Consider the following 25,819-nt stretch of genomic DNA (forward strand, 5'->3'; position numbering starts at 1 on the left):
GAGCGTGCCCCTGGCTATCTGTAATGATGTCTGAGTGTTGGAGCGTGTCCCTGGCTATCTGTAATGATGTCTGAGTGTTGGAGCGTGACCCTGGCTATCTGTAATGATGTCTGAGTGTTGGAGCGTGTCCCTGGCTATCTGTAATGATGTCTGAGTGTTGGAGTGTGCCCGGTGCTATCTGTAATGATGTCTGAGTGTTGGAGCGTGTCCCTGGCTATCTGTAATGATGTCTGAGTGTTGGAGCGTGCCCCTGGCTATCTGTAATGATGTCTGAGTGTTGGAGCGTGCCCCTGGCTATCTGTAATGATGTCTGAGTGTTGGAGTGTGTCCCTGGCTATCTGTAATGATGTCTGAGTGTTGGAGTGTGCCCCTGGCTATCTGTAATGATGTCTGAGTGTTGGAGCGTGCCCCTGGCTATCTGTAATGATGTCTGAGTGTTGGAGCGTGTCCCTGGCTATCTGTAATGATGTCTGAGTGTTGGAGCGTGTCCCTGGCTATCTGTAATGATGTCTGAGTGTTGGAGCGTGTCCCGGTGCTATCTGTAATGATGTCTGAGTGTTGGAGCGTGTCCCTGGCTATCTGTAATGATGTCTGAGTGTTGGAGCGTGCCCCTGGCTATCTGTAATGATGTCTGAGTGTTGGAGCGTGCCCCTGGCTATCTGTAATGATGTCTGAGTGTTGGAGCGTGCCCCTGGCTATCTGTAATGATGTCTGAGTGTTGGAGCGTGCCCGGTGCTATCTGTAATGATGTCTGAGTGTTGGAGCGTGTCCCTGGCTATCTGTAATGATGTCTGAGTGTTGGAGCGTGTCCCTGGCTATCTGTAATGATGTCTGAGTGTTGGAGCGTGTCCCTGGCTATCTGTAATGATGTCTGAGTGTTGGAGCGTGTCCCTGGTTATCTGTAATGATGTCTGAGTGTTGGAGCGTGCCCCTGGCTATCTGTAATGATGTCTGAGTGTTGGAGCGTGTCCCTGGCTATCTGTAATGATGTCTGAGTGTTGGAGCGTGTCCCTGGCTATCTGTAATGATGTCTGAGTGTTGGAGCGTGTCCCTGGCTATCTGTAATGATGTCTGAGTGTTGGAGCGTGTCCCTGGCTATCTGTAATGATGTCTGAGTGTTGGATGCGTGCCCCTGGCTATCTGTAATGATGTCTGAGTGTTGGAGTGTGCCCCTGGCTATCTGTAATGATGTCTGAGTGTTGGAGCGTGTCCCTGGCTATCTGTAATGATGTCTGAGTGTTGGAGTGTGCCCGGTGCTATCTGTAATGATGTCTGAGTGTTGGAGTGTGTCCCTGGCTATCTGTAATGATGTCTGAGTGTTGGAGTGTGTCCCTGGCTATCTGTAATGATGTCTGAGTGTTGGAGCGTGTCCCTGGCTATCTGTAATGATGTCTGAGTGTTGGAGTGTGTCCCTGGCTATCTGTAATGATGTCTGAGTGTTGGAGCGTGTCCCTGGCTATCTGTAATGATGTCTGAGTGTTGGAGCGTGCCCGGTGCTATCTGTAATGATGTCTGTGTGTTGGAGCGTGTCCCTGGCTATCTGTAATGATGTCTGAGTGTTGGAGCGTGCCCCCCTGGCTATCTGTAATGATGTCTGAGTGTTGGAGCGTGCCCCTGGCTATCTGTAATGATGTCTGAGTGTTGGAGCGTGCCCGGTGCTATCTGTAATGATGTCGGAGTGTTGGAGCGTGTCCCTGGCTATCTGTAATGATGTCTGAGTGTTGGAGCGTGTCCCTGGCTATCTGTAATGATGTCTGAGTGTTGGAGCGTGTCCCTGGCTATCTGTAATGATGTCTGAGTGTTGGAGCGTGCCCTGGCTATCTGTAATGATGTCTGAGTGTTGGAGCGTGCCCGGTGCTATCTGTAATGATGTCTGTGTGTTGGATGCGTGTCCCTGGCTATCTGTAATGATGTCTGAGTGTTGGAGCGTGCCCCTGGCTATCTGTAATGATGTCTGAGTGTTGGAGCGTGCCCCTGGCTATCTGTAATGATGTCTGAGTGTTGGAGCGTGCCCGGTGCTATCTGTAATGATGTCGGAGTGTTGGAGCGTGTCCCTGGCTATCTGTAATGATGTCTGAGTGTTGGAGCGTGCCCTGGCTATCTGTAAAGATGTCTGAGTGTTGGAGCGTGTCCCTGGCTATCTGTAATGATGTCTGAGTCTTGGAGCGTGCCCCTGGCTAGTCATCAATAAAAAAAAAAACTCATTGCTATTCGAACTTCCGCGATGCATATAAGGCCCTGCCCTCGGAAAAGCTGACCACGACTCCATTTTGTTGCTCCCTGCCTACAGACAGAAACTAAAACAAGAAGCTCCCACGCTGAGGTCTGTCCAACGCTGGTCCAACCAATCTGATTCCACAATCCAAGACTGCTTCCATCAGGTGGACTGGGATATGTTTCGTATTGCGTCAGACAACAACATTGACGAATACGCTGATTCGGTGAGCGAGTTCATTAGAACGTGCGTTGAAGAAGTCGTTCCCAAAGCAACGATTAAAACATTCCCAAACCAGAAACCGTGGATTGATGGCAGCATTAGCGTGAAACTGAAACCGCGAACCACTGCTTTTAAATCAGGTAAGCATGACCAAATACAAACAGTGTAGCTATTCCCTCCGCAAAGCAATCAAACAAGCTAAGCGTCAGTATAGAGACAAAGTAGAATCTCAATTCAACGGTTCAGACACAAGAGGTATGTGGCAGGGTCTACAGTCAATCACGGATTACAAAAAGAAATCCAGCCCAGTCACGGACAGGATGCCTTGCTCCCAGGCAGACAAAATAACTTTTTGCCCACTTTGAGGACAATACAGTGCCAATGACACGGCCCGCAACCAAAACATGCAGACTCTCCTTCACTGCGGCCGAGGTGAGTAAAACATTTAAATGTGTTAACCTCGCAAGGCTGCAGGCCCAGACGGCATCCCCAGCTGCACCCTCAGAGCATGTGCAGACCAGCTGGCTGGTGTGTTTACAGACATATTCAATCAATCCCAGTCTGCTGTTCCCACATGCTTCAAGAGGGCCACCATTGTTCCTGTTCCCAAGAAAGCTAAGGTAACCGAGCTAAACGACTACCGCCCCGTAGCACTCACTTCCGTCATCATGAAGTGCTTTGAGAGACTAGTCAAGGACCATATCACCTCCACCCTACCTGACACCCTAGACCCACTCCAATTTGCTTACCGCCCAAATAGGTCCACAGACGATGCAATCTCAACCACACTGCCCTAACCCATCTGGACAAGAGGAATAACTATGTGAGAATGCTGTTCATCGACAACAGCTCAGCATTTAACACCATAGTACCCTCCAAGTTCGTCATCAAGCTCGAGACACTGGGTCTCGACCCCGCCCCTGTGCAACTGGGTACTGGACTTCCTGACGGGCCGCCCCCAGGTGGTGAGGGTAGGTAACAACATCTCCACCCCGCTGATCCTCAACACTGGGGCCCCACAAGGGTGCGTTCTGAGCCCTCTCCTGTACTCCCTGTTCACCCATGACTGCGTGGCCACGCACGCTCCAACTCAATCATCAAGTTTGCGGACGACACAAGTGGTAGGCTTGATTACCAACAACGACGACGGCCTACAGGGAGGAGGTGAGGGCCCTCGTAGTGTGGTGTCAAGAAAATAACCTCACACTCAACGTCAACAAAACTAAGGAGATGATTGTGGACTTCAGGAAACAGAAGGAACACCCCCCCTATCCACATCGATGGAACAGTAGTGGAGAGGGTAGTAAGTTACGTTCCTCGGCATACACATCACAGACAAACTGAATTGGCCCACCCACACAGACAGCATCGTGAAGAAGGCGCAGCAGCGCCTCTTCAACCTCAGTTGGCTGGAGAAATTTGGCTTGTCACCAAAAGCACTCAAACTTCTACAGATGCACAATCGAGAGCATCCTGGCGGGCTGTATCACCGCCTGGTACGGCAACTGCTCCGCCCACAACCTTAAGGCTCCAGAGGGTAGTGAGGTCTGCACAACGCATCACCGGGGGCAAACTACCTGCCCTCCAGGACACCTACACCACCCGGTGTCACAGGAAGGCCATAAAGATCATCAAGGACATCAACCACCCGAGCCACTGCCTGTTCACCCCTCCATCATCCAGAAGGTGAGGTCAGTACAGGTGCATCAAAGCTGGGACCGAGAGACTGAAAAACAGCTTCTATCTCAAGGCCATCAGGCTGTTAAACAGCCACCACTAACATTGAGTGGCTGCTACCAACACACTGACTCAACTCCAGACACTTTAATAATGGGAATTGATGTAAAATATATCACTAGCCACTTTAAACAATGCTACTTAATATAATGTTTACATACCCTACATTATTCATCTCATATGTATACGTATATACTGTACTCGATCATCTACTGCATCCTTATGTAATACATGTATCACTAGCCACTTTAACTATGCCACTTTGTTTACATATTCATCTCACATGTGCTGCTCTCTACCATCACTCACTCATATATCCTTATGTACATATTCTTTATCCCCTTACACTGTGTATAAAACAGTAGATTAGGAATTGTTAGTTAGATTACTTGTTGGTTATTACTGCATTGTCGGAACTAGAAGCACAAGCATTTCGCTACACTCACATTAACATCTGCTAACCATGTGTATGTGACAAATAAAATTTTATTGAACACCACATATAGGCTACTGGAGGCCATCATTGAACACCACATATAGGCTACTGGAGGCCATCATTGAACACCACATATAGGCTACTGGAGGCCATCATTGAACACCACATATAGGCTACTGGAGGCCTTCATTGAACACCACATATAGGCTACTGGAGGCCTTCATTGAACACCACATATAGGCTACTGGAGGCCATCATTGAACACCACATATAGGCTACTGGAGGCCATCATTGAACACCACATATAGGCTACTGGAGGCCTTCATTGAACACCACATATAGGCTACTGGAGGCCTTCATTGAACACCACATAGGCTACTGGAGGCCTTCATTGAACACCACATATAGGCTACTGGAGGCCTTCATTGAACACCACATATAGGCTACTGGAGGCCTTCATTGAACACCACATATAGGCTACTGGAGGCCTTCATTGAACACCACATATAGGCTACTGGAGGCCTTCATTGAACACCACATATAGGCTACTGGAGGCCTTCATTGAACACCACATATAGGCTACTGGAGGCCTTCATTGCCTACTGGAGGCCTTCATTGAACACCACATATAGGCTACTGGAGGCCTTCATTGAACACCACATATAGGCTACTGGAGGCCTTCATTGAACACCACATATAGGCTACTGGAGGCCTTCATTGAACACGACACATGATAAAACATGCCAGTGTTTGACAGCATCTCATATGGTCCCATGATAAAACATGCCAGTGTTTGACAGCATCTCATATGGTCCCATGATAAAACATGCCAGTGTTTGACAGCATCTCATATGGTCCCATGATAAAACATGCCAGTGTTTGACAGCATCTCATATGGTCCCATGATAAAACATGCAGGGTTTGACAGCATCTCATATGGTCCCATGATAAAACATGCCAGTGTTTGACAGCATCTCATATGGTCCCATGATAAAACATGCCAGTGTTTGACAGCATCTCATATGGTCCCATGATAAAACATGCCAGTGTTTGACAGCATCTCATATGGTCCCATGATAAAACATGCCAGTGTTTGACAGCATCTCATATGGTCCCATGATAAAACATGCCAGTGTTTGACAGCATCTCATATGGTCCCATGATAAAACATGCCAGTGTTTGACAGCATCTCATACGGTCCCATGATAAAACATGCCAGTGTTTGACAGCATCTCATACGGTCCCATGATAAAACATGCCAGGGTTTGACAGCATCTCATATGGTCCCATGATAAAACATGCCAGTGTTTGACAGCATCTCATACGGTCCCATGATAAAACATGCCAGTGTTTGACAGCATCTCATATGGTCCCATGATAAAACATGCCAGTGTTCGACAGCATCTCATATGGTCCCATGATAAAACATGCCAGTGTTTGACAGCATCTCATATGGTCCCATGATAAAACATGCCAGTGTTTGACAGCATCTCATATGGTCCCATGATAAAACATGCCAGTGTTTGACAGCATCTCATACGGTCCCATGATAAAACATGCCAGTGTTTGACAGCATCTCATATGGTCCCATGATAAAACATGCCAGTGTTTGACAGCATCTCATATGGTCCCATGATAAAACATGCCAGTGTTTGACAGCATCTCCCACTGAGAGTTCAGTCTGTGGTGGTGAACATTCCAGAGTGTTCTTTACCTCGTGGGTATTGTTCATCTGTTTTCCACTATGCCACATTAAGAGCTTCTTCCACACATTGTGGAGAACAGCCTCTTAGAAACCTGCTGTCCATCTCCACTGCTTTGTCTAGATTGTCGTATACGCCACTCAGAGGACTCAGTCTGAAAAACTGGCCTCTTGGAAGTCCTCCTTTAATGGCTCAGGATGTCCCCCTGTAATATAGTATTTCTGTCTGTTTCTTTTCTGTACAAAGTTGTAAACAGGGTTCCATTTGATTTCTCATGTCGGGGTTATTTATTTTATTGAACTAGGCAAGTCGGTTAAGAACAAGTTCTTATTTCACCTTTATTTAACCAGGTCGGCCAGTTGAGAACAAGTTCAGCGACCTGGCCAAGATAAAACAAAGCAGTGCTACAACAGAGTAACACATGGAATAAACAAACATACAGTCAATAACAATAGAAACATCTAGATACAGTGTGTGCAAATGTAGTAAGGAGGAAAGGCAATAAATAGGCCCTCGAGGTGAAAATAATTACAATTTAGCATTAATACTGGAGTGATAGATGTGCAAGTAGAGATACCCCTTGCTCTTTTGCACCCCAGTAAGTAATAATATGGGGATGAGGTAGCCTGTGCTATTTACAGATTCACTGTACACGGCCATCGGTAAGCTGCTAAGACAGCTGAAGCTTAAAGTTTGAGGGGGAGAGACCCCAGCTTCAGTGATTTTTGCGATTCGATCCAGTCATTGGCAGCAGAGAACTGGAAGGAATGGCAGCCAAAGGAGGAATTGGCTTTGGGGGTGACCAGTGAAATATACCTGCTGGAGCACATGCTGCTATGGTGACCAGTGAGCAGAGATAAAGTATTTGCTAGGTAAAGCCCTGCCTTATTTACTTATCGATGACCTGGAGCCAGTAGAGGACAACAAATTCAAGGTATTGGGGTGGCCATCACAAAGCCCTGACCTCAATCCTATAGAAAATTTGTGGACAGAACTGAAAAAGTGTGTGCAAGCAAGGAGACCTGCAAACCTGACTCAGTTACACCAGCTCTGTCTGGAGGAATGGGCCAAAATTCACCCAACTTATTGTGGGAAGCTTGTGGAAGGCTACCAGAAACATTTGACCCAAGATAAACAATTTAAAGGCAATGCTACCAAATTCTAATTGAGTGAATATAAACTTCTGACCCACTGGGAATGTGATGGAAAAAAATAATTCTCTACAATTATTTTGACATTTCACATTCTTAAAATAAAGTGATCTTAACTCGCCTAAGATGGGGAATTTTTACTTGGTCAAGACTTGTGAAAAACTGAGTTTAAATGTATTTGGCTAATGTGTATGTAAACTTCCGACTTCAACTGTATGTAAATGTGATGAGTAATGTATGTAGACATTATTAAAGTGCCATTATTTAGAGTGGCAATGTTTAATGTGACCAGTGATTCATTTATTAAAGTGGCCAGTGATTGGGCATCAATGTAGGCAGCAGGCACTCTGAGTTAGTGGTGGCTGTTTAGCAGTCTGATGGCCTTGAGATAGAAGCTGTTTTTCAGTTTCTCGGTCCCAGCTTTGATGCACCTGTGCTGACCTCGCCTTCTGGCTGATAGGGGGTGAACAGGCAGTGGCTCGGGCGGTTAATAATATATATCCTCTTAAAGAGCGTGTGAATTTTCTCAGCTTTTTGTTAAAAATCGTATGTGTGGATAGAAAACACTCTGAAGTTTCTAAAACTGGTTAAATCATGTCTGTGACTATAACAGAACGTGTGTAACAGGCAAAACCCCAAGGAAAAACTGTTCACAAAAAAAACATCCCTCCGCCAGTTCTCTGTATTGTCTATGGCAAGAGAAAATAGATAGCGCCCAGTTTACAGTTCCTACAGCTTCCGCACGATGTCGCCAGTGTTGGGAATTGGGTTGAAGTTAATCCTTGGTGAAATGAGAAATAGGCACTTCCTGTCATCGAGTACACAAGAGAAAGTTATGGAAGAGACAAAATCGTCCATGATTTGTTGACTTGCTGCTATTGAATACAGATCGCTCCGTGATCAATTTGATCGATTATTAACGTTTACTAATACCTAAAGTTGGATTACAAAAGTAGTTTGAAGTGTTTTGTCAAAGTTTAAAGGCAACTTTTTTAATTTTAAAAAACGTTGCGTTTTGAAAACTGAGTTTTTTCCTGGATCAGACGGTCTTCATAAATGGACATTTTGGGTATACAAGGACCGATTTAATCGAAGAAAAAGACCCAATTGTGATGTTTATGGGACATATTGGAGTGCCAACAAAGAAGCTCGTCAAAGGTAATGAATGTTTTATATTTTATTTCTGCGTTTTGTGTAGCGCTGGCTACGCAAATTATTTTGTTTACGTCCCCTTCGTGTATTTCGGGGTTGCATGCTATCAGATAGCTTCTCATGCTTTCGCCGAAAAGCATTTTAAAAATCTGACATGTTGGCTAGATTCACAACAAGTGTAGCTTTAATTGAGTACCCTGCATGGGTGTTTTAATGAAAGTTTGAGTTTTATCGAGTACTATTACTTGTCACTCTGACATTTCCCTGATGTTGATCCCTGTACAGGGGCAGCAGCCATAAAAAGGTATTAATGTAATTGATGATCTTTATGGCCTTCCTGTGACATCGGGTGGTGTAGGTGTCTTGGAGGGCAGGTAGTTTGCCCCCGGTGATGCGTTGTGCAGACCTCACAACCCTCTGGAGAGCCTTGCAGTTGAGGGTGGTGCAGTTGCTGTACCAGGCTGTGATACAACCCGACATGATGCTCTCAATTGTGCCTCTGTAAAAGTTTGTCAGGGTTTTGGGTGACAAGCCACATTTCTTCAGTCTCCTGAGGTTGAAGAGGTGCTGCTGCGCCTTCTTCACCAGACGGTCTGTGTGGGTGGACCATTTCAGTTTGTTTATTTTATTAAAAGTAATTACAATTTGGCAATTAAACACTGGAGAGATAGATGTGCCGAAGATGAATGTGCAAGTAGAGATACTGGGGTGCAAAGGTGCAAGATAAATAAATAAATACAGTATGGGGATGAGGTAGTTGGATGGGCTATGTACAGGTGCAGTGATCTGTGAGCTGCTCTGACAGCTGGTGCTGAACATTCGTGAGGGAGAGTCTCCTGCTTTGTTTTATCTTGGCCAGTTGTAAATGAGTATTTGCGTTGTGCAGACTGCACTACCCTCTGGAGAGCCTTGCGGTTGAGGGAGGTGCATAGACAGGGCTCGAACTCCCCTAGCGCCACAATGAGAGCCAGCCTGAAAGCTTAGTGGAGTCTGCCACTAGCACAGTCAGTGTAGTCAGCTCAGCTATCCCCATTGAGACTGTCTGTGCCTCGACCTAGGTTGGGCAAAACTAAACATGGCGGTGTTCGCCTCAGCAATCTCACTAGAATAAAGACCTCCTCCATTCCTGCCATTATTGAAAGAGATTGTAATACCTCACATCTCAAAATAGGGCTACTTAATGTTAGATCCCTCACTTCCAAGGCAGTTATAGTCAATGAACTAATTATAATCTTGATGTGATTGGCCTGCCTGAAACATGGCTTAAGCCTGATGAATTTACTGTGTTAAATGAGGCCTCACCTCCTGGTTATACTAGTGACCAAATCCCCCGTGCATCCCGCAAATGCGGAGGTGTTTCTAACATTTACGATAGCAAATTTCAATTTACAAAAAAAAAAAAAAAAAAAAAAAAAGTTATCATCTTTTGAGCTTCTAGTCATGAAATCTATGCAACCTACTCAATCACTTTGTATAGCTACTGTTTGCAGGCCTCCTGGGCAGCATTCCTCACTGAGTTCCCTGAATTCCTAGCAGACCTTGTAGTCATAGCAGATATTCAAATTTTGGGAATTTTAATATTCACATGAAAAAGTCCACAGACCCACTCCAAAAGGCTTTCGGAACCATCACCGACTCAGTGCGTTTTGTCCAACATGTCTCTGGACCTACTCACAGTCACACTCTGGACCTAGTTTTGTCTCGTGGAATAAATGTTGTGGATCTTAATGTCTTTCCTCATAATCCTGGACTATCGGACCACCATTTTATTATGTTTTGTAATCGCAACAAATAATCTGCTCAGACCCCAATCAAGGAGCATCAAAAGTCATGCTATAAATTCTCAGACAACAGATTCCTCGATGCCCTTACAGACTCCCTCTGCCTACCCAAGGACGTCAGAGGGAAAAAAATCAGTTAACCACCTAACTGAGGAACTAAATTTAACCTTGCGCAATACCCTAGACGCAGTTGCACCCCTAAAAACATTTGTCATAAGAAACTAGCTCCCTGGTATACAGAAAATACCCGAGCTCTGAAGCAAGCTTCCAGAAAATTGGAACGGAAATGGCGCCACACCAAACTGGAAGTCTCCTGACTAACTTGGAAAGACAGTACCGTGCAGTATCGAAGAGCCCTTACTGCTGCTCGATCATCCTATTTTTCCAGCTTAATTGAGGAAAATAAGAACAATCCTAAATTTATTTTTAAAAACTAAAAAGCAGCATTCCCCAAGTGAGGATGGCTTTCACTTCAGCAGTGATAAATTCATGAACTTCTTTGAGGAAAAGATCATGAACCTTAGAAAGCAAATTACAGACTCCTCTTTAAATCTGCATATTCCTCCAAAGCTCAGTTGTCCTGAGTCTGCACAACTCTAGGATCAGGAGCACGCCCAATTTTTCAGTTTTTTGATTTGTTAAAAAAGTTTGAAATATCCAATAAATGTCATTCCACTTCATGATTGTGTCCCACTTGTTGATTCTTCACAAAAAAATACAGTTTTATATCTTTATGTTTGAAGCCTGAAATGTGGCAAAAGTTCAAAGTTCAAGGGGACCGAATACTTTCGCAAGGCACTGTATATCTCGACATATTGATGAAAATAATCATGGCCTCTAAACCTTCAAGCTGCATACTGGACCCTATTCCAACTAAACTAATGAAAGAGCTGCTTCCTGTGCTTGGCCCTCCTATGTTGAACATAATAAACGTCTCTATCCACCGGATGTGTACCAAACTCACTAAAAGTGGCAGTAATAAATTCTCTTTAAAAAGCCAAACCTTGACCCAGAAAATATTTTTTTAACTAATCGGCCTATATCGAATCTCCTATTCCCCTCAAAAACAAATTGAAAAAGCTGTTGAGAAGCAATTCACTGCCCTCCTGAAGACAAACAATGTATACAAAACGCTTCAGTCTGGTTTCAGACCCCATCATAGCACTGAGACTGTACTTGTGAAGGTGGTAAATTACCTTTTAATGGCGTCAGACTGACACTCTGCATTTGTCCTCGTGCTCCTAGACCTTAGTGCTGCTTTTGATACCATCGATCACCGCATTCTTGGAGAGATTGGAAACCCAAATTGGTTTACACGGACAAGTTCTGGCCTGGTTTAAATCTTATCTATCGGACATATATCCGTTTGTCTGTGGATGGTTTGTCCTCTGACAAATCAACTGTAAATGTCGGTGTTCCTCAAGGCTTTGTTTTAGGACCACTATTGTTTTCTCTATTTTACCTCTTGGTGATGTCATTCAGAAACCTAATGTTAACTTTCACTGCTATGCGGATGACACACAGCTGTACATTTCGATGAAACATGGTGAAGCCCCAAAATTGCCCTCTTGGAAGCCTGTGTTTCAGACATAAGGAAGTGGATGGCTGCAAATGTTCTACTGTTAAACGCGGACAAAACAGAGATGCTTGTTCTAGGTACCAAGAACCAAAGAGATCTTCTGTTGGATCTGACAATTAATCTTAATGGTTGTACAGTCGTCTCAAATAAAACTGAAGGACCTCAGCGTTACTCTGGACCCTGATCTCTCTTGACGAACATATCAAGACTGTTTCAAGGACAGCTTTTTTCCATCTACGTAACATTGCAAAAATCAGAAACTTTCTGTCCAAAAATGATGAAAAATGAATCCATGCTTTTGTTACTTCTAGGTTAGACTACTGCAATGCTCTACTTTCCGGCAACCCGGATAAAGCACTAAATAAACTTCAGTTAGTGCTAAATACGGCTGCTAGAATCCTGACTAGAACCAAAATAAATTGATCATATTACTCCAGTGCTAGCCTCCCTACACTGGCTTCCTGTCAAAACAAGGGCTGATTTCAAGGTTTTACTGCTAACCGACAAAGCATTACATGGGCTTGCTCCTACCCATCTCTCTGATTTGGTCCTACCGTACATACCTACACGTACGCTACGGTCACAAGACGCAGGCCTCCTAATTGTCCCTAGAATTGCTTAGCAAACAGCTGGAGGCAGGGCTTTCTCCTTTTGACCTCCATTTTTATGGAATGGTCTGCCTTCTCCCTTTCCTTCTCTCTCTCTCTCAGGGACCTGAGTCCTAGGACCATGCCTCAGGACTACCTGGCATGATGACTCCTTGCTGTCCCAAGTCCACCTGGCCGTGCTGCCTCTCCAGTTTCAACTGTTCTGCCTGCGGCTATGGAACCCTGACCTGTTCACCGGACGTGCTACCTGTCCCAGACCTGCTGTTTTCAACTCTATAGAGACAGCAGGAGCGGTAGAGATACTCTGAATGATCGGCTATGAAAAGCCAACTGACATTTACTCCTAAGGTGCTGACCTGTTGCACCCTCTACAACCACTGATTATTATTATTTGACCATGCTGAACATCTTGGCCATGTTCTGTTATAATCTCTACCCGGCACAGCCAGAAGAGGACTGGCCACCCCTCATAGCCTGGTTCCTCTAGGTTTCTTCCTCGGTTCCGGCCTTTCCAGGGAGTTTTTCCTAGCCACCGTGCTTCTACACCTGCATTGCTTGGTGTTTTAGGCTGGGTTTCTGTACAGCACTGTGACATCAGCTGATGTTATAAGGGCTTTATAAACACATTTCATTGATTTCTGGGTTCCTGTAAGGACTGTTCTGCCCAAGCTGCAGCCTGTGGATGCTTTTTGAGGCCCACCAAGGAGAGCATTGCAGTAATCTAGTCGGAAGGTGACCTCTCAGGTTTAGAGAGAGCAGGAGTCAGGTGATGTTTCTCAGGTGAAATAATGATTTGTTTTGCCAAACATTCTGTTGTCGGAGAAAGCCAAACTAGCGAGGGATAAAGTCAAACAAGTTGACACGTAACCCCCCCCCAAAAAAATACATACTTTATACTACCTTATACATTTTTTTTTAACTATATGTCCAGTATTTACAGAGCACTGTGCCATGGCATCTTCCAAACCCATGTTGGGTAGGTCAGGGTTACCTTGTTGATGTCGCTAGTAGAGAGCCCAGTCGTCTCCAGCAGGCTTCTGATTGGTTGGACACTCTTGTTGAACAGGGAAGAACACAGCAGCTCAAAACGGGCCCTGAGAGGAAAAAAAAAAAAAAAGTGTGACTTTCCTGTGGCATTGTATTTTTTTTAATTATTATTATTTTTTTAACCTTTATTTAACTAGGCAAGTCAGTTAAGAACAAATTCTTATTTTCAATGACGGCCTAGGAACAGTGGGTTAACTGCCTGTTCAGGGGCAGAACGACATATTTGTACCTTGTTAGCTCGGGGGTTTAAACTTGCAACCTTCCGATTACTAGGCCAACGCTCTAACCACGAGGCTACGCTGCCACCCCATGAAGAGGGGGATTGTGCATCGCAGTACGAGAGGCGTCATTACAGACCCGGGTTCCATTCAGGGCTCACAACCGGCCGCGATCGGAAGTCCCATAAGGCGGCGCATAATTGGCCCAGAGTTATTCGGGTTCGGCAGTCATTGGAAATGAGAATGTTCTTAACCGACTTAGCTAGTTAAATAAATAAAAATACACATTGCGGTGGGTAAGAGAGCAGGGGTTTGTGGGTAGTGTAGTCACCTGGAGATGTTGCAGTCGAAGTCCATGCCGTCGTGTAGCGAGTCAACAAAGCAATTAGCAGAACCCAGCGTGGAGAGAGAATGTTTGGCCATGTCTGCTCCGTTCATCAGCTTCAACATGGCCCGCGCGTTACTACTAACATCCTGTTTAAACGACCTGCAGACAGACAGACACCTTTAAAACCAGGGGATCAGATGTAGGGGAATACCTTCTCCCATGTCACCCCGCTGGCTTCCAGTTGAAGCTCGCATCCACTACAAGACTGTGGCCGGGGGGAGCCCACAGGCCGGGGGGAGCCCACAGGCCGGGGGGAGCCCACAGGCCGGGGGGAGCCCACAGGCCGGGGGGAGCCCACAGGCCGGGCATCAGCATGCTTCAGTTCAGCTGGCCAAATAGCAAACCAAACGAGTGTGCTAGCATACTGAACTTCACTTGAAAATGAAGGAGACGCCAATATAGGCTTCCTTAATTAACTTGACATTTTTCAGAGGAGATCTTAGTTGCGCAATTTGACATCTAACTAATAGTTTGGTAAAGTTTTTATCAATGAAAACAAGTCATCCGTCGTTGAATGACAACAAAGACTTTAATGAAGAATCCCTCTACTGTTGACCAATCACCGACGATGGACCGTAGACATCGGCTCACCTCTAGAAAACCCTCACCGAAGTCCAAAACGTCACCAAATGTGGTCATAATATAATAACCCTATGGAAGAGTTTCAGCTGGGAGGCACGCGGACGTCATCCCTACCTTCTATGAAAGTGTGAAAATGGGAGTGCCCCCATCCAAATGGTCACTGGTCAGAATATGTACAAACTAAAAACAACTCATTCATCCAGGGGTCTATGAACAGATTGTTATACCATTTCATGTTGATAAAATGCTGTCAGTTCCACTTGAACTCTGCACCAGGTGTGTGTGTGTTACCGTTTGAACTCTGCACCAGGTGTGTGTGTGTTACCGTTTGAACTCTGCACCAGGTGTGTGTGTTACCGTTTGAACTCTGCAGCCAGGTGCTGTGCCAGGGCGCTTGTGAAGCTCTCTCCTCCGATGCTGTGGTCTGTGTGGGTGTTCAGAACCCGGAACATTCCACCATTCACCTGCAGCACCGTCACACTCAGAGACGTCCCACCTAGTTTATACACCAGGACATGGCTACACACACACACACACCAGTTTATACATACACCAGTTCACACCACTATAGGTTGACGGATTAATATCATTAAAAATCCATCTTAACATAACCCTAGTTAGCTACACATGGTTGATGATATTACAAGGTTAAACAGCTTGTCCTGCGTTGCATATAATCAATGCCGTGCCTTTTAATTTATCATCGAATCACCAAACGGGTGATGATTTAACAAAAGTGCATTGCCGAAAAAAAGCAATCTTTGCACAAATGTACCGAACCATAAACATCAATTCCTTCCTTAAAATCAACACACAGAAGTATATATTTTTTAAACCTGCATATTTAGTTAAACGAAATTCATGTTCGCAGGCAATATTAACTAAGGACGGTTCCGCATTTCACTGAAAGAATAAACGTTTTGTTTTCGAAATGATAGTTCAGATTTTACCATATTAATGACCAAAGCTACATATTTCTGTGTGTTTATTATGATTAAGTCTATGATTTGATGAAGCGGTCTGAGTGGTGGTAGGCAGCAGCAGGCTCATAAGCATTCATTCAAACAGCACTTTACTGCGTTTGCCAGCAGCTCTTAGCATGCTTGAAGCACAGCGCTGTTTATGACTTCAAGCCTATCAACTCCTGAGATTAGGCTGGCAATACTCGTGCCTATATAAACATCCAATAGTCAAAAGGTGAAATACAAATGGTAGAGAGAAAATGTCAACGCAATTCCTATAATAACTACAACCTAAAACTTCTTATCTGGGAATATTGAACCACCAGCTTTCATATGTTCTCAGCAAGGAACTTAAACGTTAGCTTTTTTACATGGCACATATTGCACTTTCTCCTCAAACACTGCATTTTTACATTATTTAAACCAAATTGAACATATAATTATTTATAAGACTTAAATAGATGTATTAAGTTAAAATAAGTGTTCATTCAGTATTGTTGTAATTGTCATTATTACAAACATACATATAAAAATCAGCCGATTAATTCAGTATGGGCTTTTTTGTTTGTCCAATATATCGGTCGACCTGTAGTTCATACACAAGAAGGAGTAGTGTGTACCTCTTCCCAGAGGGGCAGTCCTGTCCGATTCCGTAGGCCAGTAGAGCAGCAGCTGGCTCGTGGATCAGCCTCAACACACGGAACCCTGCGGCCTCCGCAGCCGCCCTCAACGCAGACTTCTGAGCATGTGCGAACTCAAAGGGGACAGTGATGACAGCCTCTGTGACATCAGCGCCCAAGGCCGACTGAGCCGTCTCTATGGAAACAACAATAGATGGGAGGGTGGCCCAGTTCCAAGTGGACCTGTAGTACTACACCCTCCCCCCGCTGGAGAGCTGACATGTTTTCACATGTGGAAGTAGTTTGACAATAGTTTTAAGTTGCTCCCTGATAGGCTACCATATTGCTTAGGCCCATTCAATCATCTGGGATCTCCACTAGTGCATAGCGTCAGGGGGAAAATTGGGACTGTGTGCTAACCTTTCATCTTGTGTAGGATCAGCTTGGCAACATCTTGGGGAGCCACATGTCTGGTCATCTCTCCAGTCATCTCATACACTGGCTTCTCCCTTGTTGACAACCTGAGACACATCAGCTTCTCTATTACACAATATCACTCATAACGTGGTGTTAGGTAGTCAGACATGTTAATCACTGAGAACAGTGTTAGGTAGTCAAATAGAGCCAGGTATACCAGGTTAATCACTGAGAGTCTAATAGAGCCAGGTATACCAGGTTGATCACTGAGTCTAATAGGGGGTAGAGGGTTAATCACTGAGTCTAATAGAGCCAGGTATACCAGGTTGATCACTGAGAGTCTAATAGGGGGTAAAGGGTTAATCACTGAGTCTAATAGAGACGGGTATACCAGGTTAATCACTGAGAGTCTAATAGGGGGTAGAGGGTTAATCACTGAGAGTCTAATAGGGGGTAAAGGGTTAATCACTGAGAGTCTAATAGAGCCAGGTATACCAGGTTAATCACTGAGAGTCTAATAGAGCCAGGTATACCAGGTTAATCACTGAGTCTAATAGAGCCAGGTATACCAGGTTAATCACTGAGAGTCTAATAGGGGGTAGAGGGTTGATCACTGAGAGTCTAATAGAGCCAGGTATACCAGGTTAATCACTGAGAGTCTAATAGAGCCAGGTATACCAGGTTAATCACTGAGAGTCTAATAGGGGTAAAGGGTTAATCACTGAGAGTCTAATAGGGGGTAGAGGGTTAATCACTGAGAGTCTAATAGGGGTAGAGGGTTAATCACTGAGAGTCTAATAGGGGGTAAAGGGTTAATGACTGAGAGTCTAATAGGGGTAGAGGGTTAATGACTGAGAGTCTAATAGAGCCAGGTATACCAGGTTAATCACTGAGAGTCTAATAGAGCCAGGTATACCAGGTTAATCACTGAGAGTCTAATAGAGCCAGGTATACCAGGTTAATCACTGAGAGTCTAATAGGGGGTAGAGGGTTAATCACTGAGAGTCTAATAGAGCCAGGTATACCAGGTTAATCACTGAGAGTCTAATAGAGCCAGGTATACCAGGTTAATCACTGAGAGTCTAATAGAGCCAGGTATACCAGGTTAATCACTGAGAGTCTAATAGGGGTAGAGGGTTAATCACTGAGAGTCTAATAGAGCCAGGTATACCAGGTTAATCACTGAGAGTCTAATAGAGCCAGGTATACCAGGTTAATCACTGAGAGTCTAATAGAGCCAGGTATACCAGGTTAATCACTGAGAGTCTAATAGAGGGTAAAGGGTTAATCACTGAGAGTCTAATAGGGGGTAGAGGGTTAATCACTGAGAGTCTAATAGAGCCAGGTATACCAGGTTAATCACTGAGAGTCTAATAGGGGGTAGAGGGTTAATCACTGAGAGTCTAATAGAGCCAGGTATACCAGGTTAATCACTGAGAGTCTAATAGAGCCAGGTATACCAGGTTGATCACTGAGAGTCTAATAGAGCCAGGTATACCAGGTTGATCACTGAGAGTCTAATAGAGCCAGGTATACCAGGTTAATCACTGAGAGTCTAATAGAGCCAGGTATACCAGGTTAATCACTGAGAGTCTAATAGAGCCAGGTATACCAGGTTAATCACTGAGTCTAATAGGGGGTAGAGGGTTAATCACTGAGAGTCTAATAGAGCCAGGTATACAAGGTTAATCACTGAGAGTCTAATAGAGCCAGGTATACCAGGTTAATCACTGAGAGTCTAATAGGGGGTAGAGGGTTAATCACTGAGAGTCTAATAGAGCCAGGTATACCAGGTTAATCACTGAGAGTCTAATAGGGGGTAGAGGGTTGAAAACTCACAGGACATTTACTCTCAGCTTTATGCGTCTGCACCTCAGGATCCTCAAAACTGCCGACAGGAGGAGAGGAAAAGAGGGAAGAAGCAACAACATGAGTTCATTCTCCCTAACCCAACAACATGAGTTCATTCTCCCTAACCCAACAACATGAGTTCATTCTCCCTAACCCAACAACATGAGTTCATTCTCCCTAACCCAACAACATGAGTTCATTCTCCCTAACCCAACAACATGAGTTCATTCTCCCTAACCCAACAACATGAGTTCATTCTCCTAACCCAACAACATGAGTTCATTCTCCCTAACCCAACAACATGAGTTCATTCTCCCTAACCCAACAACATGAGTTCATTCTCCCTAACCCAACAACATGAGTTCATTCTCCCTAACCCAACAACATGAGTTCATTCTCCCTAACCCAACAACATGAGTTCATTCTCCCTAACCCAACAACATGAGTTCATTCTCCCTAACCCAACAACATGAGTTCATTCTCCCTAACCCAACAACATGAGTTCATTCTCCCTAACCCAACAACATGTGGTGAGTTCATTCTCCCTAACCCAACAACATGTGGTGAGTTCATTCTCCCTAACCCAACAACATGAGTTCATTCTCCCTAACCCAACAACATGTGGTGAGTTCATTCTCCCTAACCCAACAACATGAGTTCATTCTCCCTAACCCAACAACATGAGTTCATTCTCCCTAACCCAACAACATGAGGTGAGTTCATTCTCCCTAACCCAACAACATGAGGTGAGTTCATTCTCCCTAACCCAACAACATGAGTTCATTCTCCCTAACCCAACAACATGAGTTCATTCTCCCTAACCCAACAACATGAGTTCATTCTCCCTAACCCAACAACATGAGTTCATTCTCCCTAACCCAACAACATGAGTTCATTCTCCCTAACCCAACAACATGAGTTCATTCTCCCTAACCCAACAACATGAGTTCATTCTCCCTAACCCAACAACATGAGTTCATTCTCCCTAACACAACATGTGGTGAGTTCATTCTCTAGAACATTGGGAACATACAGTTGAAGTCAGAAGCTAACATACACTTTAGCCAAATACATTTTAACTCAGTTTCACTATTCCTGACATTTAATCCTAGTAAAAATTCCCTGTCTTAGGTCAGTTAGTATCACTACTTTATTTTAAGAATGTGAAATGTCAGAATAATAGTAGAGAGAATGATTTATTTCAGCTTTAATTTCAGCACATTCCCAGTGGGTCAGAAGTTTACATACAACTCAATTAGTATTTGGCAGCATCGCCCTTTTAAATTGTTTAACTTGGGTCAAACGTGTCGGGTAGACTTCCACAAGCTTCCCACAATAAGTTGGGTGAATTTTGGTCCATTCCTCCTGACAGAGCTGCTGTAACCGAGTCAGGTTTGTAGACCCATTCCTCCTGACAGAGCTACTGTAACTGAGTCAGGTTTGTAGGCTTCCTTGCTCACACGCGCTTTTTCCAGTTCTGCCCACAAATTTTCCTTAGGATTGAGGTCAGGGCTTTGTGATGGCCACTAATACCTTGACTTTGTTGCCCTTAAGCCATTTGGCACAACTTTGGAAGTATGCTTGGAGTCATTGTCCATTTGCGACCAAGTTTTAACTTCCTGACTGACGTCTTGAGATGTTGCTTCAATATAATAATCCACATAATTTTCCTGCCTCATGATACCTATTTTGTGAAGTGCACCAGTCCCATCTACTCCAAAGCACCCCCACAACATGATGCTGCCACCCCTGTGCTTCACGTTCGGGATGGTATTCTTTGGCTTGCAGGCCTCCCCAGTTTCCCTCCAAACATAACGATTGTCATTATGGCCAAACAGTTCTATTTCTGTTTCATCAGACCAGAGGACATTTCTCCAAAAGTACCATCTTTATCCCCATGTGACGTTGCAAACCGTAGTCTGGCTTTTATGGCGGTATTGGAGCCGTGGCTTCTTCCTTGCTGACCTTTCAGGTTATGTCAATATAAGACTTGTTTTACTGTGGATATATACTTTTGTACCCGTTTCCCCCAGCATCATCACAAGGTCCTTTGCTGTTGTTCTGGGATTGATCTACACTTTTTTCTAGGAGACCGAACGCGTCTCCTTCCTGAGCGGTATGACGGCTGCGTGGCCCCGTGGTGTTAATACTTGTGTACTATTGTTTGTACAGATGAACGCGGTACCTTCAGGCGTTTGGAAATTGCTCCCAAGGATCAACCAGACTTGTGGAGGTCTACATTTTTTTCTGAGGTCTTGGCTGATTTGTTTTGATTTTCCCATGATGTCAACAAAGAGGCACTTAGGATTGAAGGTCAGCCTTGAAATACATCCACAGGTAAACCTCCAATTGACTCAAATGATGTCAATTAGCCTATCAGAAGCTTCTAAAGCCATCATTTCTGGAATGTTCCAAGCTGTTTAAAGGCACAGTCAACTTAGTGAATGTAAACTTCTGACCCACTGGAATTGTGATACAGTGAATGAATCTGTCTGTAAACATGTGTTGGAAAAATGACTTGTAATGCACAAAGTAGATGTCCTAACCGACTTGCCAAAACTATAGTTTGTTAACAAGAAAATTGTGGAGTGGTTGAAAAACTAGTTTTAATGACTCCAACTTAAGTGTTTGTAAACTTCCGACTTCAACTGTAATACAGACACTCACCTCCTCCCCAGCACCTGTTTGACTTTAACCACAGTGTTGGCTGCCAAACGGACACGACCCTGCTTAGCCGCAATCCCTACTATCTGCAGAGAGCGGCGATGAGAGGGAGGCAGATGGAGGATAGGACAGACGGGATTGAACAGGGAGGTGAAGGGAGGGTTACAGTGTGAGATGACAGAGGACATCATGACGACAGACGGATTGAACAGGGAGGCGAAGGGAGGGTTACAGTGTGAGATGACAGAGGACATCATGACGACAGACGGATTGAACAGGGAGGCGAAGGGGAGGGTTACAGTGTGAGATGACAGAGGACATCATGACGACAGACGGATTGAACAGGGAGGTGAAGGGAGGGTTACAGTGTGAGATGACAGAGGACATCATGACTGACAGACGGATTGAACAGGGAGGTGAAGGGAGGGTTACAGTGTGAGATGACAGAGGACATCATGACGACAGACGGATTGAACAGGGAGGTGAAGGGAGGGTTACAGTGTGAGATGACAGAGGACATCATGACGACAGACGGATTGAACAGGGAGGCGAAGGGAGGGTTACAGTGTGAGATGACAGAGGGAGGACATCATGACGACAGACGGATTGAACAGGGAGGCGAAGGAGGGTTACAGTGTGAGATGACAGAGGGAGGACATCCATGACGACAGACGGATTGAACAGGGAGGTGAAGGGAGGGTTACAGTGTGAGATGACAGAGGACATCATGACGACAGACGGATTGAACAGGGAGGCGAAGGGAGGGTTACAGTGTGAGATGACAGAGGGAGGACATCATGACGACAGACGGATTGAACAGGGAGGCGAAGGGAGGGTTACAGTGTGAGATGACAGAGGGAGGACATCATGACGACAGACGGATTGAACAGGGAGGCGAAGGAGGTTACAGTGTGAGATGACAGAGGACATCATGACGACAGACGGATTGAACAGGGAGGCGAAGGGAGGGTTACAGTGTGAGATGACAGAGGACATCATGACGACAGACGGATTGAACAGGGAGGTGAAGGGAGGGTTACAGTGTGAGATGACAGGAGGACATCATGACGACAGACGGATTGAACAGGGAGGTGAAGGGAGGGTTACAGTGTGAGATGACAGAGGGGAGGACATCATGACGACAGACGGATTGAACAGGGAGGCGAAGGGAGGGTTACAGTGTGAGATGACAGAGGACATCATGACGACAGACGGATTGAACAGGGAGGCGAAGGGAGGGTTACAGTGTGAGATGACAGAGGAGGACATCATGACGACAGACGGATTGAACAGGGAGGTGAAGGGAGGGTTACAGTGTGAGATGACAGAGGGAGGACATCATGACGACAGACGGATTGAACAGGGAGGTGAAGGGAGGGTTACAGTGTGAGATGACAGAGGACATCATGACGACAGACGGATTGAACAGGGAGGTGAAGGGAGGGTTACAGTGTGAGATGACAGAGGGAGGACATCATGACGACAGACGGATTGAACAGGGAGGTGAAGGGAGGGTTACAGTGTGAGATGACAGAGGGAGGACATCATGACAGGAGATATGATCCTACATGCTCTGTACACCACCACAGTAATAACAGGTTTCTCTATCGTTTGAGGTAAATCATATTAATTATACTTAAAAATATAAAATGTAACATGCAACAATTTTACTGAGATATGGTTCATACAAGGAAATTAGTCAACCACTGAGAGGCCAGGCCCAGCCAATCAGAATGAGTTTTCCCCCAGAGGTTTTATTACAGACTGAAAAAAAGCTCACTAACAGGGATGTAAACATCATTTGTGCACAAAATTTGAGATAGGCATAAGCTACGGACAAACACAATTGCCGACCAAGGCGAGACCCAAAAACGCGCTCCCAGCAAAAGCCCAGTAAGCAGAATTACATTGAAAAGACGTGTAAAATAAGTATTTTCCAGGCGTTGAAGTTAGATTCAATTAAGGCTCCGAATTAAAAGGTGAAAAGACATTTTCCGTACCTTTAAAATACATTTTCTAGGACGTTGAAAAATGTTTCAACATCGGGGGGGGGGGGCTCATTTTTGGTCTTGAATGAAAGTTGAAAACATGTAATTTATAGACATCTATGTTTTGGCCAAATCAATGCTGGTCCATACTGGACAAAATCTGAACCAAACAAAGACAGTGATTGGTTCAAATTTGGTCCACACTGGACCAAAAACCAGACATTATGATTGGTTCTGTGGAACAATGGAACAGGCAAGTCCAGACTACACCAAAAAAAGAAAAGACATCACTACCTGTCCATGCTTACTGAGGTGTAGTCTATAGTGTTCCCTGAAATATGATTTTATGAATGCCCATCTGTGGTAAGCCTACCACCTGTAAAACACCACCAAAAGAGGTGTTTGGAAAGGACCCCAAAAAAGACGTTGCCTCGTGCTTCCTGGGGTGTAGATCCACCCCATTACCCTTTTAAAAACAAGGTAACTTAACAGATGCATATCTGTATTCCCAGTCATGTGAAAGCCATAGATTGGGGCCTAATGAATTTATTTCCTTATATGAACTGTAACTCAGTAAAATCTTTGAAATTGTTGCATTTATATTTTTGAAAAGCTAGTCTGGTAAAGAGCTACTTTTGTCTTAAAGGGGCATTGTCCGATTTCTAAACAGGCTTGAAGGTGTAAGGTAGAATACATGTTTGTATGGTAATAATAATGAAATTCATTTGTAAAGTGGTTTCTTGCATTATATAATACAATTTCAGTTACCTATTTGGCCAATTATGTTAGATAATTCATGTTAGATAAGTGATTTGAGCTTTCGGACAAGTAAAACACCAGTCTTAAAATGGTGAATGTCTGTGAAAGCTATCAGAGCATGAACCATTTTGAACATTGACTAAAAGCGTTCAGAATGAACACAGAGTACTACCGCCTTCGCTGTACTTAATTGTGAACAGCCAGAGTGAACCGCCGCTGTGAACAGCGTTCAGAGTGACTATCGCTGTGAACATTAAAGCGTGAACAGCGTTCAGAGTGACTACCGCCTTCGCTGTGAACAGCGTTCAGAGTGACTACCGCCTTCGCTGTGAACAGCGTTCAGAGTGACTACCGCCTTCGCTGTGAACACCTGAAACCTGCACCCTGGCAAAAGACAGGGATTTCACAGGTGTTCTGCGCATGCTCGATAGTTATTTAGCACAGGTCTATAGTCTTCCATCTGTTGGACATGGAGATATGTCCGTGTGAGAGCACTAACCTTATCATGGTGTGTATTAGCTTAACCTGAATTATTTATCGCTGATATGAAAGACAAGGTCCTTGTAATTGCAAAACCCTTACCGCAAGAGACGCATTGTTAATGTTCAGACCCGAGCAACAAAAACCTACAGAAGACTCCTTCCTTCGATGACTGACAAAACCGCCTCCGCGAATGTTTATTTTGTTTATCCCGACCAAATTGTATTGGTCCCATACAAATATTTAGCAGATGTAATAGTTGAGGTAACTAAAACCGTATGTTAGAGTTGTGTGATACCTGTTCCGTGTCTCGGTAAGCCACCACGGCAGGAGTGACTCGGTCTCCGGCGTCATTGGCGACCACCTCCGCTCGGCCATCCTGAAAAACACAATACTGTCAAAATCCTCCCACCCTGGCTTGACCGGTAAACAATCATCTCTAAAGCCAAGCAAATTATTTTAGCGTTAGTTTACTAGATGGCTAACACCGGTAGCCAACTCATTCACTCCATGCTAACATTGTCTAGCGTTACCGGTAACTAACTCATTGTCAAACATGTCTAACCGGATCTTTCCGGACCTCCTAAATATATCGCTTCATAACTGAAAACAGAGACTAATCCCACCACCAAAAACGTTACTACAGGCAGAAACAATACCTTAAAAATAGCTACACAGGCACATGTGTAGCCAAAATGTACTCCTATAGCCGCCATGCTTGTTGAAAAATCACTACGAAGCTGAACCACGAAGGTTAAAGTTCATTTGACTTTAAACCAATCAGAGTAAAACGTTGCAGGAACTGACTCAATATTCAGCCAATCGGAGATGTTTACTGAAACCAATCAGAAGAGGTCTAGCGTCAGCTGTAGTAGTTTGCAGCAGGTACCGGAGAGTTGCTGCTGTTTTTATTTTATTGAACTCGGCAAGTCAGTTAAGGTCCTTGTGTAATTGTAATGTGATATTGTACCCCCTAGCCCCGCCCCTAGCTCAATTGTCCATAGTTTGTAATCTATGAATGCTTGTGTTCCCTCATGTGCTTTGATTTGTTGTTAATAAAAATAAATAATAAAAAAATCAATTACAACACAAACATCCGTTCAGTACACGTTCAAAGAATTAGAAATATTTCTGAAACAAGACCACTATTGAAACAGTCAAATACCTTGTTCTCTTTCCAGCGAGGTGCTGAGGTTGATGTTGTTGACTGGATGCTTAAACAACCTTAAAACGAAAAAGTTATTTTTTCTTTTTCCTCT

General features: G+C 44.5%; 1 pseudogene; it reads right to left on the reverse strand.

The window, feature by feature from the left end:
* LOC135536056 (heat shock 70 kDa protein 14-like) overlaps window positions 1-25,305 on the reverse strand; it is a 29,318-nt pseudogene extending 4,013 nt beyond the window's left edge.
* Window positions 25,306-25,819: the final 514 nt, after the last annotated feature.

This window comes from Oncorhynchus masou, unplaced genomic scaffold (genome assembly GCF_036934945.1).
Source record: "Oncorhynchus masou masou isolate Uvic2021 unplaced genomic scaffold, UVic_Omas_1.1 unplaced_scaffold_551, whole genome shotgun sequence".
Taxonomy (NCBI): Eukaryota; Metazoa; Chordata; class Actinopteri; order Salmoniformes; family Salmonidae; genus Oncorhynchus; species Oncorhynchus masou.